The following is a 21096-nucleotide window of genomic DNA, read 5'->3' as shown; positions in this document are numbered from 1 at the left end:
CGGAAATCACTGAAGGCAGTAGACTTCATTTAATACGGGCCACGTTTTTGGCTCATTTCACACCATTGTTGGGCGATTTTTGAGCTTCTTGAGAGGTTTTTCACCAAGCTTCTGGAGGTAAGTAATTCCTACTATATGTGAGTTAAATACTTGGATTTTGGGTAGATTAACATGTAAAGATTAGTGAAAATCATGGGATTAGAGTAAAACCTAGGTCTTTGATAAAAACAAGATTTAGTCACGAAATTCGGTATGAAATGAAGTAAAAATTATATATTCTTGACCCTTAGGTTATGGGTAACAACTTCCTTCGAAAATTTCTAGAATCCGGGCACGTGGGCCCGGGGATAAATTTTAGGAATCTTGTTTTTGGGGTTGGATAATCACTTTAATAGCTAGAATATGAACTTGTAAACCTATAATGATTGGTTTTTACACTATTTGAATAGTTTCGAATTGTGCGGCTCCGGTTTGAGGATTTGAGCGCATTCTTGAGTTGGAAGTAGGCTCGAAACGAGGTGAGTCTCTTTTCTAACCTTGTAAGAGAGAAATTTTCCCATAGATGAACTTAATTAATATGTGGTTATTGGGGGCTATGTACGTACAAAGTGACGAGAGTCCGTACGTAGCTACTATTTTTGTTATTGTCCGGGTAGTTCTAGGTTTACACCATGCTTCGTGGACGCTACTATTTGATTATATGTGTTAATTGTATGAAAGTAATTAAGTTGAAGAAAATCTAAGGATTTAAAGGCTTCAAGTGAATTGTCTTCATTTTGAAAAAGAATCAAAGAAGGGTTGTGATTTAAATGATGAAAATTATGTTTGACTACGTCGCACGTATGATTCACGAGCGGGGTTATGCTTTTACCGCGTCGCATGTATGATTCGTGAGCGGGTTGAATAGATGCATCTATGGTTCGCGCCGTTCGACCCTCGGCAGTGCACAGTTTACTTTTATGTTGGATCAGACCGAACGCCCTCGGTGGTAATTGTGTGTGATAATAGGATGAGAACTCTTTTGTAGTTGTATGTTTCATTGCTTGATATGCCACTTGTTTTAAATAAAGAAAGTGTCTTGCCTTCTTAAATATGATGGAGGAAATTCCTCGGTTATTGTTCTTGTTTGAGCTTGACTGTTATCTATATACATTATGCTTTAAGAATTGAAACTTCACATTATTATATTGTTGGCCCTAGTAAGTGTCGTAGTCGACCCCTCGTCACTACTCTGCGAGGTTAGGCGAGATACTTATTGTGTACATATTTTTATGTACTCACGCTACACTAATGTACTTGATTGTACAAGCTTTGAGGCAGGTGCATCTGACCATCGGTCCGGCGCGTAGATTGGACTCCTCAGCTTGAGACTTTCCGGTGAGCTGCCCTTTTGAGCCGTTCTCCAGCAACTAGAGTCTGTCTATGTCTTTATTTTTCCTGTCTATTTCCTTTCCAGACAGTAGGATAGTATTGTTTTGTATATTCTACTAGATTGCCCACATACTTGTGACACCAGGTCTTGGAACACACATTGGTAGACTTATGATTTTTGATTTCCTACCATGATTTAAGTTCGTATATTACTCCCATCTATTTATGCTTAAATTTCAAACTCCTAATTTCTTTATCAATAAGGAAAGATTTTCACGTACTAATTATTTAAAAGAGGATTCACTATTGATTAGTGTTGACTTGCCTAACAACGGTGTTTGGTGCCATTACGGCCTAATATGAAATTTGGATCATGACATTAATGATAAAAACACTTTCTTTGATAGTCTGTACACCGTTCTATCAAACAATGTGCAGGTGGGTTCTCATTCTATCATGTATGCTTAGAAATATATTTGCCGCTAGATTTTTCATTCAATAATAAAAAAATTTCAATTACACATATGGCCTCACTGCCCCACACATTTGAAAATTTAGAAATACTATAATTATTAATGAAAACAGTTAGAGTAATTTCTTTCCCTTTGTTTTTATTCCTTTCCAAACAGAAAATGGCTAAACATTCCAGCAGAAACAACATTCCAAGAGACAGCAACAACCACAAAAGCATATAAACATTGTTAATAGAGTACCATTGTTCACTAGCAAAAGACCAAAATAGCAATAAAAATGGATCTATGCAAAAACCATACAATAGAACATAATGACATTCCACACAAGTAGGTTAGGCTTATAAAATTTGTACGTCAGATATGTTTCTGCAGCGAAAATCAAGCATTTGTGTGGGATTATCTCCATAGTTTTTTGTATAAAATAATCTCTAATACTATGAAATTGAAAAATACGGGCATGAAACAACAAAAATCTGGTATCCATTGGCTGGAGAGTGATTTATAATCGCTGTATTTCCACATCTCTTGCCTCTTTTAGAACAGAATTTTTGTTTACAAAAAACGAGCAATACTTACAAAGACACGGAAAATATGTCAAAAGAAAATTGCAACTCTCTTAGCAATCTTGAAAAAAGGGAAACAATAACGAATAAATAGATAGAAACTACTAGTAATGCTTAATACCAAGGCTCAGATTTCTCTATTATTGGCTGCAACCTTCTCCAGATTGCCCGCCAAGATACTGAGTCTTGTATCATCTCAATGCAAATTAATAATGCTATTTACCAAAAGCGCTGCCTCAATTTTTCACCTTTTTCTTTATTTCTAGTATGATTCTCGCTGTTAAGGTGTTAATGCAGCCACGTCGCACCAAGACAAGAGAATCAGTAGCAGTAGCAGCAACAAATCAACAACGTGCATCTTCCGAAGCTGGAGTTGCAGAAAAGAGCAAACCACTGTTAATCTCTTCCAGCAAGAAATCTTGGCCTTACCAGCATAACTAAACGAATGAATGAACAAATAAATAATTCCCATTTCTCAATGATGCCTCATTTCTGAGCTGGATATGACAAGAAAATGAAAAAGGGTTTTCATCTAACAACGTCCAGAAGGACAAACTGAAATTTTGAGGCTCAGAGTTGGGTTACTAATTGGGCAAAAAGAGGAGACCACGCCGTGGCTGCAAAAAAACCAGTTGCATGTGACAGAGAAGCCTCCAATCACATACCATCCAGGGTTTGCCAAGCCAAATATGGATCTGCTTGTCTCAATGCAGGAATAATTCTTTTGCCAGATAAGCAAATATCATCACTGCCTCTTTGAGAAAATGGTAGCATAGGTTTCGAGGAATTTAGGGTGCTTTGGACTAAGCTCATAAATCAGAACAAGGTCCAAGTACTACTGTTGCTGCTGCTGATAAGAGGACTAGAAGAGGGCTGTTGATTTTGCTAATAGAGAAATCACAGGCCTCAAAAAAGTCCCTTTCTCCCCTGTTGGCCTCATTGATAATGGGGAAATGATGCTAAGGCTTCTGTTAAACTGGAGGCTCAGATTATGTGGGGCATTGAGTTCTCTGCACCTGCCATGGCTGCAAACCCCAGAAATTCAAGTTGCCCCGCCAAGATACAGCCAGCAAAATTCCAATGCCCGAATTCAATTAGCTCAACAAATATTATCATCATAGCCCCATTGTTTCCCCTATTTGATTTTATGGACGTGTTACTTTGTTCGCATTGCATCCCAATACAGCCAGTGAGGACAAAATTAAGACAACCGAAACGCACGCACAATGCCACATATACAAAAGAAACATGCATATGCACAAACGTCAGCATGTCGGAGATGGTCATCCACTCTGAGAATCATCTCCCTGAGCCTCATTCTTTGAGCTGAAATGAAGTGGTAGTCTAGCTGGTTATCACGTCAGTCTAACACAGAAAGCTGAAGAATCCCCAGTTCAGAGAATGGCCTTCCATTGAAAACTAATCAATGGTTGCCTTAAAAAGGGTGGTGTTGATTTTCTTGCCAAAAGAAGCGAAAATCTCCATTTCTCTCTGATCTCTCGTTCTTTGAGCTGCTGAAACAGGACAAAATGGGTTACAGTCAACGAAGGTCTCGTGTTCGATCCCGAGCTGTCCAGTTGGACTAATTGGAAATGAGGCTCAGATCTGAGTTCCTAATGAGGCAAAGAGAAGGAGACCATGCCATGGCTGCAAAAACACCGATTGCATGTGAAAGGGATGCCTCAAATCACAGCCCATTACGGTGTTTGTCAAGCCAAGATACTGGTCGGATTTTCTCTATGCCCAAATGGTTTGACCCAGATAAGCAGGCATCACTGCCTCTTTCAGAACTGGTGATTCTTTTCCATACTTCCAAGAAATAGTGGAAATTTTGGACTAAGCTCATATTGAATACCCAAAAAACGCCTAATGGCGAAGGAGGCCAGAAGATATGAACAAGGGACCAATAGGGACATAAACAAAGTCAAAGCCAGAACGAAACCAACCCCCCCCCCCCCCCCCCAAAAAAAAAAAAAAGAAGAGAAGATGAAGAATTCCTTCTTTATCTCTTTTAAGGCTGATGTTTTCTGGGACTCATTGGTAAAGCAGAGAGAGGCAACCATCTCTGGAAGAAGAGCCCCCCCCCCCCCCCCCCCCTTCTGTCTGTTACCTCATTCGGTAACATTCTCTACTTTTTTTGGGCTGTTCTAACAGGCTTTCAGTCAACAATGACCTGCCATTAGCAGACTCAAGCAAGTTCTTTTTTCTTTTTTTTGTAATTAAATATTTAAATTTCAGAAAATTGATAATACTGTTTAAGACAAACTAGTATCGGTCATGACTTCCAGCTATTATCATATGGGATGCAAATAGGAAGTCACATAGAAGGAAGATGTTCACTGGCAAGAATTTACGGCAGAAAGTTGGAGAACAGTTGTTTGATTCTCATACAGGGAAACATATATCCTTTAGTACATTCTTTATTATGGGGAGATAAATATGAACATGGTAGCTGGTATTAATAAAAAAAGAAAAGGAAATCATGGGCTTACTAGAGAAGGAGGTCAACCACCGTTACAAAATTCCCACAAATCACTCTAATGCCTCATTCTTGAGCTGATAGCCTGATACTGACCATAAAAATGGAATACATAAGCAGTGAAAAATGCATTATAACTTGTAATCAAAAGGGCATGGGTTCGATATCTCCCACATTGAATCTTGGAAAAGATATATTATCTTTAGCACATTGAGGCAAAGAGAACCCATCCACTCAGGGCTGCAGACCACTGGTTGCATGTGAGAACAGTCTCAATCACAGGCCATACCAGGTTGCCACGCCAAGATACAGGTGGGGTAATCTCCACGCCCGAATCAGTTAGCTCGGATACGAGAAACATCATCACTGCCTCTCTAAGAGTTCTCAAAGCCATGAGGAGACAGAGTGAAGATCTAAAGGTCGTGTAGTTATTGTAGTATAGTTGTATGTTCGTGTTTTGAGTATGCATTAGGGTGCAAATGCAAGAACCCGAAACTGAAATTCTCTCTTTCTTTTTTAAGGGCTGTTGGTTTGTTAAAAAATGGAGAATCATAGGCTAAGCAGAGAGGGGCAACCACCCTTGAAAGAAATCCCACACTCTCTGTTGCCTTTCCTCACTATTTTGGGGTAATCTAACAAAGGGAATTCGCTGGGTGATTTGCAAAAATCGGATCATTTAAGGCTGCTATTTAAATCATGGGCTTACTGGAGGACGACAAAAACATTACGAGTGAAAAGCATTATAACTTCTAATAAAAAGGACGAGGGTTCAATATCTCCTGCATCAATACATGGAAATGGTATATTTTCTTTAGCAAATTGAGGCTCAGATATGTGTTATGATAAAGCAAAAGAGAACCCAACCACGCCATGGCTGCAGAACACCAGTTGCATGTGAGAGAGAGGAGACTCAATCACATGCCATACCGGGTTGCCACGCCAAGATACGGTTTGGGTAATTTCCATGCCCCAATCAGTTAGCCCAGGTATAGAAAATAAATCATCATCACTGCCTCTTTAAGGGTTTTCAAAGCCATGAAGGACTCAGGCGGAAGATCTGAAGGTCGCGTAGTTGTTACAGTATAGTTGGGTACTGGGGTTTGAGTATACGTTAAGGGTGCAAAAAATGCAAAGAAAAGTGGAGTATCATTGAAACAGCAGAGAGGGGCAACCACCCTTTGTAAAAAATCCCATACTCTCAGTTGCCTCATTCTCACCATTTCTAGGCTAATCTAATAACGGGAATTCGCTTAGATAAGAGCTTTTAACCGAAGAGACCTCACAAGTCTGCACTCAAGAGAACTTCGCAAATTCAACTCAAATATTGTCCAAATGCCTACCTATGATCTTCAGCAAATTGAGGCTCAGATGTGTATTATGATAAGGCAAAAGAGAAGCCTGCCACACCATGGCTGCAAAACACCGGTTGCATGAGAGAGAGAGAGAGAGAGAGAGAGAGAGAGAGAGAGAGAGAGAGAGAGAGAGAGAGAGAGAGAGAGAGAGGAGTTTTCAATCACATGCCATACCGGGTTGCCATGCCAAGATACAAGTCCGGTCATCTCAAAGACTCAATGATCAGCCCAGAAATAGAAAGATTTATAAGCATCATCACAGCCCCTTTCTGTAGTAGAATGCATCATAATGTAACACTTTCCAGTTCCCATTAACAATGAGACGATGAGAGTAAACTGGAAGAAACCGCAAAGGGCCATGAGGACAGACTGAACATCTGAAGGTAGTTGTTGTGGTATACTTGTATATTGGGGAAATTTCCCAAATGGTCATCCAGAAAACCAGATATTGAAAGAGGGGCAACCACCCTCGAAAGAAATCTCATACTCTCTCTTGCCTCATTCTTGCAATTTCTGAGCTAGTTCAAGAAGAGAACTTTTAAAGGCCCATGTAAGTCTGCCTTTAAGTATCTAACCTTCCTTTTTCATCACAAGGGAAAGTAGTTTTCACTTTTTTCACCATTGTCCTTCTCTTTCTCCGGGCATATCTAAAAGTTATTTCCATCTATTTTTAGATATCTATCTATGAAGTGAAACTAATATGAGTATATACGTAGGATCAGATCTGTCATAAGATCAGGTAAAGGGACACCGCCATGGCTGCAAACAAGAATGCTTGCTAGAGAAATAAGACTCTGCTTAAGTCATCCTGGTTTCCACTGCCAAGATACAGGTCCAGCAGACCCAAATACAATGAAATCAAGCTGCTTTATCATCACAACCTACAGATAAGCAACAGCAATAATTCTCATACTGATTGAGATTTGTGAAAAGGAAATGACAATGACCAAGAAAGAGAAGCAAATAGCGTGAGAAATAGAGCAGATTGCGAATAACCAACCATTAGAGCGCCAGCTAAGCATGAAAGAAGGGCTGTTGCTCTGGCAGTAGCAGAATACAGAGATATCACGGGCATGCAGATGGAAGGCAACACCCCTAAAAACTTTCCATCCGTATGCAGTCTCATTCTTGTTCTTGAGTTGAGAATCTAGTTTCTGTTTATGGTGTAGAAATAATGCAAAAGCACCTGCCAATTTAAAAAAACAAGAGGATCAGACAAATATAAGGGCAAAGTCTCGAATGTCATTGAGGCAAGTAGGCAACTAATTTAGTGTATTACCTTTTCTAGAATTGATTATTTTGTATCATATACTTTTTTATAAGGTCATTTCTTGTTTTACTTTTCACGATATAATTCAATTATTTCTTCTTATTTCATATTATATATTTTTGTCTTAAAAGACATATTATATACTAGTTGAATGAGATGTACCTAAATATACCAAAATGGATACAGAGGATTCGCATAGCCGGTCCCAACTGACTTGGGAATGAGGCACAACTGGTTGATATTGACATTGAGGCTCAGATCCATGTTATCATCAGGCAGAGAGAAGCCAGACACCCCATGGCTGCTAACAATGGTCGCATGCAAGAGAGAAGATTCTCAATTGCAGGCCATACTGAGATGCCAAGCCAAGATACAGCTAGGTAGTTTTCATGCTCACTGATTAAGCACAAGAAAAGAAAAAGAAAGAGCTAGAAGTATCATTACAACCCTTTTTCACCTGCCAATCACATATTTTTATTTTAAGCATCAGCTGCATTCCCCAATAGCTTCTAAGAAGAATCTCGAAGCCAAGACAGCAAAGAATAAGGACACAGCAGAAACAAGGAACCAATAGATCAGCAGACATAAACGAAGTCGCAGACAAAACTCCCAGAAACTGATTTAGTTTTCTTTCTTTCTCTTTAACTGCTAATGCTCTTTGAAACCTCGAGAAACATTTGTAATGCAGAGTTAGGCAACTACCTTTGATAGAAATCCCGTCTCTTTGGTACCTCATTCTCTCCTTTTTGGCCTATTCTAATAAACCTTAAGTCAACATTGACCTCGCATTACGAGACTCTGAGCTAAGTTTTTCTTTTTTGGTAATTAATCAGTACTTTCTGTTTAACACAACCAAGTATACCATCACAACATCCAGCTATTATCACATGGGAAGCATAATATCCTTCAACAAAAATTCATAATTTTGGAAAATATGCATTGTGGCGTAATGGTCAATGAAGTGGTCAGAGACCATGAGGTCTCAGGTTCAAATCCGAGCAGAGGCAAAAAAAACACTTGTGATTCTTTTATCTGCCCAAGTCTTGGTGGGCAGAGTTACCTGATACATACTCGGGTCGAATATTCGAGGTGCGCCCAAGCTAGCCCGGATGCCATTATCTTAAAAAAAAATTAGGAGAAAATACCAACATGGTAGCTGGCATAAAAGCAAAATTTAAAATAAAAAATAAAAAATCACGGGCTTACCGGAGAAGGAGGGCAACCACAGTTACAAAAAAATCCCACATTTCACTCTAATGCCTCATTCTTGAGCTGCTACTGATAGAAAACAATGGCTATATTTCACAGCTCAAAAAAGCATTAGAACTTAAAAGGGCGTGGGTTCGATATATCCCACATCAATAAAATCTAAAAGATTGATATTTTCTTTACCAAATTGAGGCTCAGATATGTGTTTATGACAAAGGCAAAAGAGAAGGCAACCACGCCATGGCTGCAAAAAACCAGTTGCATGTGAGTGAGAAGAGTCCCAATCACAGACCATACCGGTTGCCACGCCAAGATACGGGTCGGATAATCTCCATGCCTGAATTAGTTACCCCAGATATAGAAAAAAATCATCATCACTGCCTCATTAAGATCTGAAGGTCCCGTAGTTGTTGTAGTATAGTTGTGTGTGTATTGGGCCTTTGAATAATATGCAAACTGCAAACAAATCCAGAAACTGAAGTGTTATCATCTATCTTTCTCTCTTTCCTTTTTAAGGGCTGTTGGTTTGTTACAAAAAAGGAGAATCATAGACACAGCAGAGAGGGGCAACCACCCTTGAAAAAAAAATCCCATACTCTCTCTGTCGCCTCATTCTCTTCATTTCCGGGCTAATCTAATTCAGAGGGTAATATAGCAGTTTTTCGAGAGGCTCGAATGATAAGGCAACGGAGACAAGGATCGCCATGGCTGCAGAGCACAGTTGCATCACATAGATGAATTCCGGGTCGCCCCGCCAAGATACGGGCCACTCCAATGCCGACCCAACTCTAGACATAATCATCATAGCCGCTAATAAGAGGACAAAAAGAAGTTGGAGAAGTTAGGCATATTTAGAGCCCGTTTGAATAGCTGATTTGGAGTAGCTGATAAGCATTAAATGCCCAAAAATATTTTTAAGTGTTGAAACTGATTTAATAAATAAGCAGTTAAATGTTTGGGTACAAGTGCTGAAATTGATGATAAGTAGCTGCAGTATTTGATAAAAAAGTGCTGATAAGCTCTTTTTCTGTTAAAATGACTTAAATAACCTTAGAACTGTTTACACTTATAAGGACATAATTTCTTTAAAATTTTAGATTCAAGATCGATTCAAATACAAAATATTCTATTTGTTGTTTTATTTTAAATATAACTGTGCTTAGATAAGATAATTTTTATGATAAATATAATTTATTTTATGATACACATATAATCATAAGTTATAATAATTAATAGATTGACAAAAGTTTCTCAGTAAAAAATAAAAATAGGACAAAATATTTGAAGAGAAACAAACACTGTCTTCATCACCGCAACACTAAGAAAATAATACACCAAAAATTTGATATGTCCTCATATGTTACATACAGTTCAAAGATTAATATACAATCACATAGATATAAATATGCAAAGAAATAGAGAATTTGCTTATCTTAAATAGTCAATGAGAATTGCATTTTTTGAAGAGGTTGGGGGGGGGGGTAGGGGTAGGTTGAAAAAAATACTTCGGACTGTGAGTATCGATGAAGGAATTTTATTTTAAAAAGGAATATTTTAAGGATAAAATAGTAAAAATTTTGGTCAAACTTAAAGTGCTTATAAGCTAAAAATTCATAAGCTGGGGGTGACCAGCTTATGGCTTTTGGCTTATTTTTGACTTACTAGTTTTTGTGTACGTGCGTTGCACGTGTGGCTTGCGCTAATCAATAAAAATATACTACCTCCATCTCAAATTATTTGTCGTGCTTTCTAAGAATAATTGTCTCAAATTATTTGTCATTTTAGAAGTTCAAGATAAAATAAATTATATTTTTTCATTTTACCCTTAATAATAATTATTCTTGCGATGGAAGATAACACATAAATAAAAAAATATTTCATGAAGAGAGACTATATTTTAAGACATAAATAAGGGTAACATACTCCAATCCCCACCTAAGTATGTTTCTTAAGGGGCGGGTAAAAGAGAAACATAACAGATAATATGACAAAAAGAGAATACATAAGAACAAATTATTGAAAATAGCAGCTAAAATAGGTGCAACAATTTCTTAAATGCTAAAAAAAATAATGTTATACCTTGACATATTAATTACATCCAATATATTCTAAACTTACAAAGGCACGATAAAAGTATTTTAAAAAATAAAAGAATTCTCATAATATTTATCATGATTGAAGAGAGATATGGTGAGCGTTAACGTCTTGATCAAGAAAATAAAATTGACAATAATTCTCTAACGATAATGTACAAAGATATATGGAGCTGTCATCTATTGTAAACAAAGACAAAAGGAGAAGAAAAATAATAGAAAATAAATAATTATATTCTATTTGTTTCATTCCTTATTACTTACTAAGTTTGTTATTTATTTTAAGTTTGGCTACTTAATAGTACATCATCGTATTCTTGTTTTTATTTGTTTGATTGTCTTTAACCACAAATTGCGTTTTTTTTTTTAAAACCAACTTTGTGTACTCTAATAGTTTTTTTCAACTTGATTTTTTTCTATTTAGAAAAGAATTGGCTGGCGTTATTTTGTTAATTAGTTAATTCAAATACTTAAATTTTTGTTCTCAATAAGGAAATAATTTATTTTTTATTGATTCAAATTCTTGATATTGGCTCGTCATCTCAATAAGGGTTACTTTGTTATTTTTTATTTTTGGATATTTGTGTTTGCAGAATCATGAGTGTTACCAAATACTACTATTCTAGTCTCTCTCTCCCGCCTCCTCTCTGTTTATCTTCTATATTTTCAAATATTATATGCCATTTGTTTTAATTATTAAGTGTAATTTTAAAGATATTATACATAAAAATTTACTAAATAGAAAAATATTGTTTGGAGAGAAAAGTAGTTCAAATATAATATGAACTATTATATTTCACATATAATAACATGAAAAGAATTATGATTACATCACATTATTCAAATAAAAAAATAATTATGTAAGATAAAAAAATATTAAACGGTTTTAAAGTTATATTTAATAAAAAAAATTAGGTGCAAGAAAGGGATAACTTTTAAAGTATTAACCATTATTTTACACATAAATTTGCACCTTTTATCCATGATAAAGTTTTCTTGTTATATAGTTCAAGATCTCGTGGTTGAATTTTTTATAACTTTTACAAGAACAAAATTTGCAAAAATAGTACTTTTACTCATCTTTCGTGGTTGACATTTTTCAACTTCTACAAGAACTAAACATGGAAAATTTATATTACTTATTTAAAGTTCTAAATACGTGAACTTTTAAATATTAGGCATAAATGTTGTATGATCTATTAATTACTTTAATATCATTAAAACACACATATTAGTTTACTTTTTTTTATTTATAAGTATTTTATAGAGTTCAAACACAGAAAGAATTTATGTATGGTAAAATACCAATTGATTTAAAGCCCTAAAATTTAGAAGTTCTTATCTACCTCAAATAAGGAAAGATTAATAATTAGAATTCTAGTCAATTTTAAAGTTCTAAATATTAGGGAATTAATTAAATGACTATTTTATCCAATGTGAAATCTACTTTTAAAGGGTAAAAAAGGCGAACGACATTTCACTAAGGGGCTTCGTGCTTTTAATATAGTATAGATAAGCACTTGGCTTATAAGCACTATTAACTTTACCAAACACGTAGATAAGCAGAAAAGTGCTTATAAGCTAATTTGACCAGCTTATAAACTTAGTCAAACACCCTCTTAATCATCACAGCCTTTTCCAGATGTTATATCTTGTTTCCCATCGATTTCTGGTTAAAGTTTCCAATATTTTGAGTTAAAGGAACACGTAGAAAAGTTGAAATTCTTTGGCACTCAATTCCCATTAATGTCGCCAAAGCATTGTTGATTGCCAAAGCTTCCACACGACATGTGAGATATTTCCTCCTCCTGCAGAGTTTAAATGTCAATCTTTATGATGTAATTCATTTGTATTTATATCACACGAAGATTACTCAACACCTACTACAATTATTTTTTTGAAAAGGCTAATTTACATCCTGAATTATGGTATGAAAAATATTTTTAGTCGGACAATATTCTTTTTGGTTGGGTATTGAATTCGCATATCGGGTCGCTCTATCTAGGTTGATCCAATCCATTTGGAAAGAGCTAGAATTTGGGAAATAAAATAACTTCTTTGGACAAGTTATTGTACATTTAGGTATAGCTGAATTTTGCTCTTCTTCTTCTTCTTCGTATGGATAAGAACGAACAACAAAAAGAAATTACTCTACCTTCCTCATTAATCTTTATCTTCCTTAACTTAGAATATTTCTCTTCTTTTTTTAGAAAAACACGCATAAAGAAAAGCATTTAGTTTGTGGAACTAAACTTTATTTTTCAAGAGAATAAAAGCTAGACTTAGGGGCAACTTTTTTAGGTTGTGATTTTACTCCGCTGTGTAACAGGTACATGATTTCTAATTCCTGTTCTTACTGTATTTTTAATTAAAAATGGCATCAGAGCATGAATATTGTTACCTAGTCGTGTTAATTATTTTTAAATCATCATAGAAACAATATTAAGAGAAGCACGTATGTTAATTATACTATACTGTAACTTTTATTTATTTGTTGTCGCATATAATTTCTAGGCCAAATACATAGACAGGCCCTTAAACTTGTTATTATTTTTTACTTAGACACTTTAACCGGGTCTATTACCTATTGGACACTTTAACTGTGTATAAAATGTGCCAATTGAACACCTCATGATGTGGTGGCACAGAGAGTGATTTACACTTGCTCTTGAGCACGTGATTAACTAAAATATTTAAAAGAATTTCTTTCTTCTTCTCTCTTCTTCGTTGCCAGTGACCTCTATTGCAGCAAACCTTGTAATTGAAATATTCTCAGGCTTTGTGGACCCATAACCTACAACAAATTAGAACTTCATATACCCAATGCATTGTATAAACTATGTTCAATATATATACTTCTTTGATTACAGACGCATGCCATTTTTGAAGTTCAAACTATTTTGGTTTCTAATGATATAACTACGTAGTATCATTCGTCTGTAAGAGATCAGAAACCCTCTCAACCAAAAGTAGCAATAATTTCTTCTATACCTACTTCCTTGTATGTATTTTAAGTTTATTTGCAGCTGGAGCTAAATTAGTCTTTGTTGTGTTTCTCATTTTTGTTCGGAAACCCAGATCCTTCCTCCTTAAAAGATGGTTGTATCTCGGTGACTTCTTGACTTTTGGTGGTTTGTATAACGGTCTTCGGCAACTTTCTATTGTTACATTGCAACTAAGACAAACCTCTTGATGACTGCGGGTGTCGTGCTAGTCCGTTGATCTGTCCAGCGACTCACCATTGATGGTCGTGTTTGAATTTGTGAAACTCCATCCATGTCTCTATCACCGCGCGACTTTGTCAAAAAAGTTCTTTTTGTCAGATTCCAAACCGGAGGCATAAGTTTGAAGGTTTGTTAATGGAGAGTTTTAATCGTTAAAAAGAATGGAGAGTTCTAATCGGAGAAAAAAGAGAAAGTATGGGAAGAAAAAAATTAAATATATCAAAATAGCAACGTGTCCTCTTTTAGTTCGGTGTTATTGCCACATCGCCGAGTGTAAATGTCACGCGCTTTATTCTTGTTAGAGATCATTAGGGAGGTGTTCAATTGGCACATTTTGTACACAGTTAAAATGTCTATTAGGTAATAGATTCGGTTAAAGTGCCTAAGTGAAAAATAGTAGCAAGTTTAAGGGCTTGTCTATGTATTTGGCCTAATTTCTAGGTTCAAGAACTATTTGTTATTATGAAGTGTTAAATTATAAGTGTGGTTCCGTAAAAATTAGTACTATCTTGTGTATTTTAGAAGTTCTCACGGTTGCAATCTTGTATATTTTTCAAGACATCATGAAAGACTCCAAAAAAATATCTTTTCCCTGGGATTTAAAAGACAAAGGATCACATGATATTTTCTTAATTTATGCACACAATTTTTCGTTAGAATTTGTATTAAACTTGGTACAAATTCTTAAACTATAAAAGAATTTGCTATAGATCGAAATAGTAGACTTTGCCATTTGAAAGTATTTAAAGTTTTGGTGAATTCGTAACTTTTTTTCTCACTAAAATCTTGTGTGAGAAGGAAAGACTACAATGTGTATTATGGCCTTCACTTTCAAAAGAGCAATTTTTTTCCTTTGTAGTTAAGATTTCTAAAGCAAAAGTTTTTTGATTGTATTTCCAAAGTATGCAAACTTCGTATTCTTTTTACCGTTGATTCTTTGAACCACACGGTATGATATATAATTTATGTACTTACATCATTTAATTATAGAATATATGTAATGGTGTGAAAAATACGTTGAAATAATGATAGACTCATTTGGTGCACTTTGTTTAATTAGGAGACATTGAATAATATGTTACCAGAAAAGTTTTATATGTTAGGACCACGAATCTTTTTTTTTTAATTTGGTCATATACAACTTACTGTATCTTAATATAGAAAATTGGTTTAGCCTTAGTCCCTTACACTGATATACTTCTACGAGTTATTATGATATATGTTGTCACATTGAATGGTTGTAGCCATTTGTATTATTTCTGTGGTCCTATTTCAGACATGGCTGAACAGGGACAAGCTCAAATTACTCCAAGTGAGAATTCTCGAAGTTGAGCAAGAAGACAACGTAGAAGGATGCGTCGTCGTAGGACTTATTTCTATAATGATTCAGACTCGAAGCCTGAAGTCATCAGGAATATCCCAAGAGCGAGGCAAAATGAGTTAAGGGTCAAAAGGGATGAACGAAGAGAAGGAGAAATTTTTTTTAGGGAGTTTAAGAAAATTAAAATGGGCTCTGATACTTTCATTCCTGAATATGTACACCTTTTTCAGTTAAAAATAGCTGAATTGTCTAATTACATAAAGATTACTGATTGGGAAGCGTTGGCTATTTTAGCGGACTCTCTTCGAGAGCCTTTGGGTGAAGTTTTAACTGATATTTATCATGATATTTGTCTTAATACACCTTTTAGCGTATATGTGCAAGAGTTAGTATTCTATTGGTATATGTATGTCCTAACAAACAAGTATATTGTTATTATTTATTTTGTTTTATTAAAAATTAAATTTTACTGTTTGTCTCGCCGGTTACATATATTATTTATTATTTATTTTTTAATGGATTGAGACTTGAAATGAAACACACATTGAGAAGTGATTTTAGTATTACTTAAATATTAGTTACTCCAAATGGGAATTCTCGAAGTCGAGTAAGGAGACAACGTAGAAGGATGCGTCGTCACAGGACTTATTTCTATAATGATTCAGACTCGGAGCCTGAAGTCATCAGGAATGTCCCAAGAGCGAGGCAAAATGAGTTAAGGGCCGAACGGCTGAACGACGGGGAGGAGAAAAGAAATGTAGGGAGTTTAAGGAATTTGAAATGGGCTCTGATACTCTATTCCTGAATATGTATACTTTTTTCAATTAAAAAGAGCTGAATTATCTAATTACATAGAGATTAGTATTTGAGAAGCATGAGCTATTTTAGCGGACTCTCTTCAAGAGCTTTGGGGTGAAGTTTTAACTGATATTTATCATGATATTGGGCCTATTACACCTTTTTGCGTATATGTGCAAGGGTTAATATTCTATTGGTATATGTATTTCCTAGCAAACATGTAAATTATTATTATGTGTTTTGTTTTATCAAAATTTAAATTTTATTGTTTGTCTCACCAATTACATATATATTTTTTATTATTTTAGTTTTTAATGGACTGAGACTTGAAATAAAACACATTGAGAAGTGATTTTAGTATTAGTTAAAATATTAATTACACCAAGTGAGAATTCTCAAAGTCGAGCAAGGAGACAACGTAGAAGGATGTGTCGTCGCAGGATTTATTTCCATAATGATTCAGACTCGGAGTCTGAAGTCTGAAGTTTGAAGTCATCAGTAATGTCCCAAGAGTGAGGCAAAATGAATTAAGGGTCGAAGGGCTGAACGAAGGGAAGGAGAAGAGAAATTTAGGGAGATTAAGGAAATTAAAATGGGCTCTGATACTTCCATTCCTGAATATGTACACTTTTTTCAGTTAAAAAGAGTTGAATTGTCTAATTACATAGAGATTACTGATTGGGACGCATTAGCTATTTTAGCTGACTCTCTTCGAGAGCCTTGGGGTAAAATTTTAACTAATATTTATTATGATAGTTGGCCTACTAGACCTTTTAGCATATATGTACAGAGTTAGTATTCTATTGGTATATGTATATCCCAACAAACATGTAAATTGTTATTATGTATTTTGTTTTATTGAAATTTAAATTTTATTGTTTGTCTCACCAGTTACATATATATTATTTATTATTTTATTTTTTAATGGATTGAGACTTGAAACGAAACACACATTGAAAAATAATTTTAGTATTGGTTAAAATATTTAGATATAGATGATGAATGGAAACGTAGTGACCGTTCGATTCTATACTAAAAGTAAAATTAATTTGCTAGAGTGTGTAATCACATGCATAAATTGACTGAAGTATATATTAATGAGTTTAACTTGTAATATTTTCTCTAATAACAGACATGGCATCAAAAAGTTCATTGTTGACTTAAACAAGGGTGACAACTGAATGGTGAAAATTATGACATCTGCAGTCGTAAGATATGGTACGTACTCGAAGATCAAGATGCTCTTGAAAGTATAAATTATGTTTTGAGTCACCCAGAGTAGGGTAACACTGCTCAATATAGGAGGAACCTGGAAACTTATAATATTAGGAAAAAAGATTTCACTATACGTGAAATTATTATAAGTTCAGTTGCTGATGATCTCATACACAAATGTATCCTACTGCTCAAACCATGTGGGCACATTTGTCACGGTTCAATTTCTCCTATAGGTTGTGATTACGCCCAACGTTACCGCTAGGCAAGCCAACAGTGAACTAACTGTGTGATTATTTCTTTTAACAGTTTGGAAATAGTTAATTTTTAGTTATTGAATAAAAAAGAAGTGAAAAACTAAATAAAATGAGAAATAGACAATTTAAGGGCAAATGAGATGAAGTAAATAATCAAAAACCATCAAGTGTCTATTAGCATAATTTTCAAGACCTGATGTCACAAGTGTATGAGCTACTAGTAGAATATATAAAAATACAAAACTAATGTCTGAAATAAAGTAGACAAAAAGTAAAAGCAAAAGAAAGGCTTCGGGTGCTGCAGAACGGGCTCGGAAGGCAGCTCACCGCAAAAATTTTGTAGTATCATGAGTGCGCGTCGGGATGATAACCTGATACACCTGCCTCAGATCCTGCACGATTAGTGCAGAAGTGTAGCGTGAGTACATAAATAACATGTACCAGTAAGTATCTAGTCTAACCTCAAAGAAGTAGTGACGAGGGGCCGACTTCGAACTTACTATGGGCTAACGATAAAATACTGAGAGTCTAAATAAGCATGGGCTATATAAATAAAACTGAAAACTCAATAACAAGAAATAAATAAATAATTCTTTTACTGATAGTAAATCCCAAATCAATTTCCATCATTTAACAATTTAACCTTTCAAGCCAATAGAACGATATCAAGTATAACTGGGCTCCAAGTATTATTACGCATGAATTATGCCGAGGTCGTACGGCCCGATCCAAAATACGCACACGCACGCATGCGCGCGCGCGCGCGCGCGCGCACACACACACACACATATATATACCGTGCACTGCCGAGGGTCGAACGACACGAACCATAGATGCATCTATTCTACCGTCGAGGCGTTCGGCCCACTTCACAAGAAGAGAAGATACTTCAAAAACAACCGATTTAAAGGTTATTAAGAGGCTAATATACAAAGAAGCACAAATTTCTATTAACGGTCAAGTAATCCGTCAAATTCAAGTAAATGAAATTCGATCTTTTACAATTCCTTTATCAAGTTCCATTATAATTTAAGCACTTAAATTAACAAGTAGGGTGCAAACATCACAAATATATCATGATTTGGGTCCTAAATTACCGGACATAAGCATAATTAGTAGCTACACACGGATTCTCATCACCTCGTGCGTACGTAGCCCCCACAATTAGAAGCATATATTAATTCAAATTACCTATTGTCACGACCCAAAATCCATTAAGGGTCGTGATGGCGCCGGACACCGCTGTCAGGCAAGCCAACCAAATACTTATTTAAGCTCCAATTTTAACAATTTTGAAAGCCAAGATTTTCCTTTAAATTTCATAAGTAGAAAAGATAACTGCTTCGATTCAAATTAAATACTAGCAATCAATAGAAATATTTAAAAATCATCCCAGAACCCGGTGTCACAAGTGCATGAGCATCTACTGATAAGGAAATAAAATATAATACAACATCCGTCCGGAATACAGTGGACAGAAAGAAGATACAATTTACTGGAAGGGACTTTACTAGTTGCGGGCCGCCTCGAATAATGCAACTCACCTAGTCCCCGAATCATTCGTGCTGCTATGCCCAATGGGCTGCTAGAAATTAATATACCCGTGCAACAAAAATGCACAGAAGTATAGTATGAGTACGTAAACAACGTGTACTCAATGAGTATCCCGTCTAATCTCGAAGAAGTAGAGACGAGATGGTCAACTTCGACACTTACTAGAGGTCAATTGACAATATACTAAAAATGTGAGGAAATCATGGATTTATATAGCAGTCTTAATTCGCGAAGCCAGAAAACAGGTAAACACCTTCAACTAATAATCAGGGATCTTCAAGGTTCATTCTTTATTATCTTCTCAATTTATATCAAGCCACGAAGGGCACATTCCACATTTATAATTCTCAAGCAACAATATAACATGCGCAAATCACACCGAGGCGACGGCCCGATCCAACAAAAAAAAACTGTGCACTTGCCGAGGGTCGACGACGCACCTATAGATGCATCTATTTAATCTGCCGAGGCGTTCGGCCCGTTCCATAAATAAACACATACCCTGCTCGCGAATCATGCATGCGACGCAGGTACACATAAAGATACATGCTCAATCAGTCAACTAAGAACTTATCGGGAATATTTATCCAAATAAAACAATCTCTCTTTTTAACAATTCAGGAAAAATGATGTTTAATCTCCTTTTAAACTCATTTACTAATCCAAGGTGATTTAAGCAATTCAAGCTATCAATAGGTTCATAAATAATTCAAGTATAACATGCTTTTGGGCCCTAACTACCCGGACAATGGCAAAATAGTAGCTACGTACGGACTCTCGTCACCTCGTGCGTACGTAGCCCCCGCAAATAGGAGCACATAATCAATTATTTCACCTATGGGGACAATTCCCTCTTACAAGGTTAGAAAGGAGACTCGCCTCGCTCCGAAGATCCATAACCGGCGTTCCACGCCCTTCCGAAGACTCTAGTTGATGCACCGCGCTCCAAAACTAGCCAACGGTTACGCAAATCCATTAATATATGCTCAATTAATCAGTATAATCTAATTTATAGCAATTCCTAACTCCGATCGAAGAGTTGACCAAAACGCCCTCGGGCCCACGTGCCCGAAATTCAAAATTTTCGAAGATAAAGATTACCCATGACCTTAGGAACTCAAATATATAATTTTTCACTAAATTCCATACTCAAAATCGTGGTTAAATTCCAAGAATATAATTTCTAGGTCTTTCTACCAAAACCCCCAAATTTCAACCAATTTCATGCTCAAATCCTTCACAATTGATGTATTTAACTTATAATAGGTGGGGATAACTTACCTTATCATTGATGATGAAAAACCCTCTCTTGAAGCTCCCCAAAAATCGCCCAAGCTATGAAAAATATGAGGAAAATGGCCAAGATCCGATTTTTAAAACACCCTCACTGCCTCAGCAATTTTCGCACCTGCGGTCCTCTGACCGCTTCTGTGGTTCCGCAGGTGCGGTCCAAATACCGCTTCTGCGGTTCCTCTCAAGTCTCCCATCTTTCGCTTCTGCGGCACTCCATCCGTAGATGCGGCCCCGCTTCTGCGGAACATTGACCGCATCTGCGGTCTTCTCCAGCTGCCCCTCTTCCGCTTCTGCGTCTACCCTTCCGCAGATGCGGTCCCGCTTCTGCGGAATCTTGATCGCATCTGTGGTCCTCGAGCCTTGACCAACCCTCCGCTTCTACGGCTTTCTTTCCGCTTCTGCGGCTAACCCACCGCAGAAGCGAAAATACCAGCAACCAGATCCTTCAGCTGTCCAAAAATTCCAAACTTCGATCCGTTAATCACCCGGAATCCACCCGAGGCCCCCGGGACCCCAACCAAACATATCAACCAATCCTAAAACACATTACGGACTTGCTCGAGGCCTCAAATCGCATCAAGCAACGCTAAAATCATGAATTACACCCCGATTCAAGCTTTATGA

General features: G+C 36.2%; 1 long non-coding RNA gene across 6 annotated transcripts; it reads right to left on the bottom strand.

Moving 5' to 3' along the window:
• On the bottom strand, positions 2303-9576 carry LOC109223177. 6 transcript variants are annotated; one of them, XR_002067527.1, is made up of 6 exons: positions 8715-9576; positions 7671-7965; positions 7239-7424; positions 6413-7119; positions 4900-6298; positions 2303-3921 (listed from the first exon to the last, which is right to left on the bottom strand). It is a non-coding gene; the product is annotated as an uncharacterized LOC109223177 (long non-coding RNA). The 6 variants fall into 6 exon arrangements; XR_002067528.1 differs by having other exon boundaries at positions 4900-4971; positions 6227-7119; positions 8715-9572; XR_002067525.1 differs by having other exon boundaries at positions 4900-4977; positions 6227-7119; positions 8715-9571.

Source organism: Nicotiana attenuata, chromosome 3 (genome assembly GCF_001879085.1).
Source record: "Nicotiana attenuata strain UT chromosome 3, NIATTr2, whole genome shotgun sequence".
Classification (NCBI taxonomy): domain Eukaryota; kingdom Viridiplantae; phylum Streptophyta; class Magnoliopsida; order Solanales; family Solanaceae; genus Nicotiana; species Nicotiana attenuata.
The sequence above is the reverse complement of the archived record's forward strand: the minus strand, read 5'-3'. Positions and strand labels throughout refer to the sequence as shown.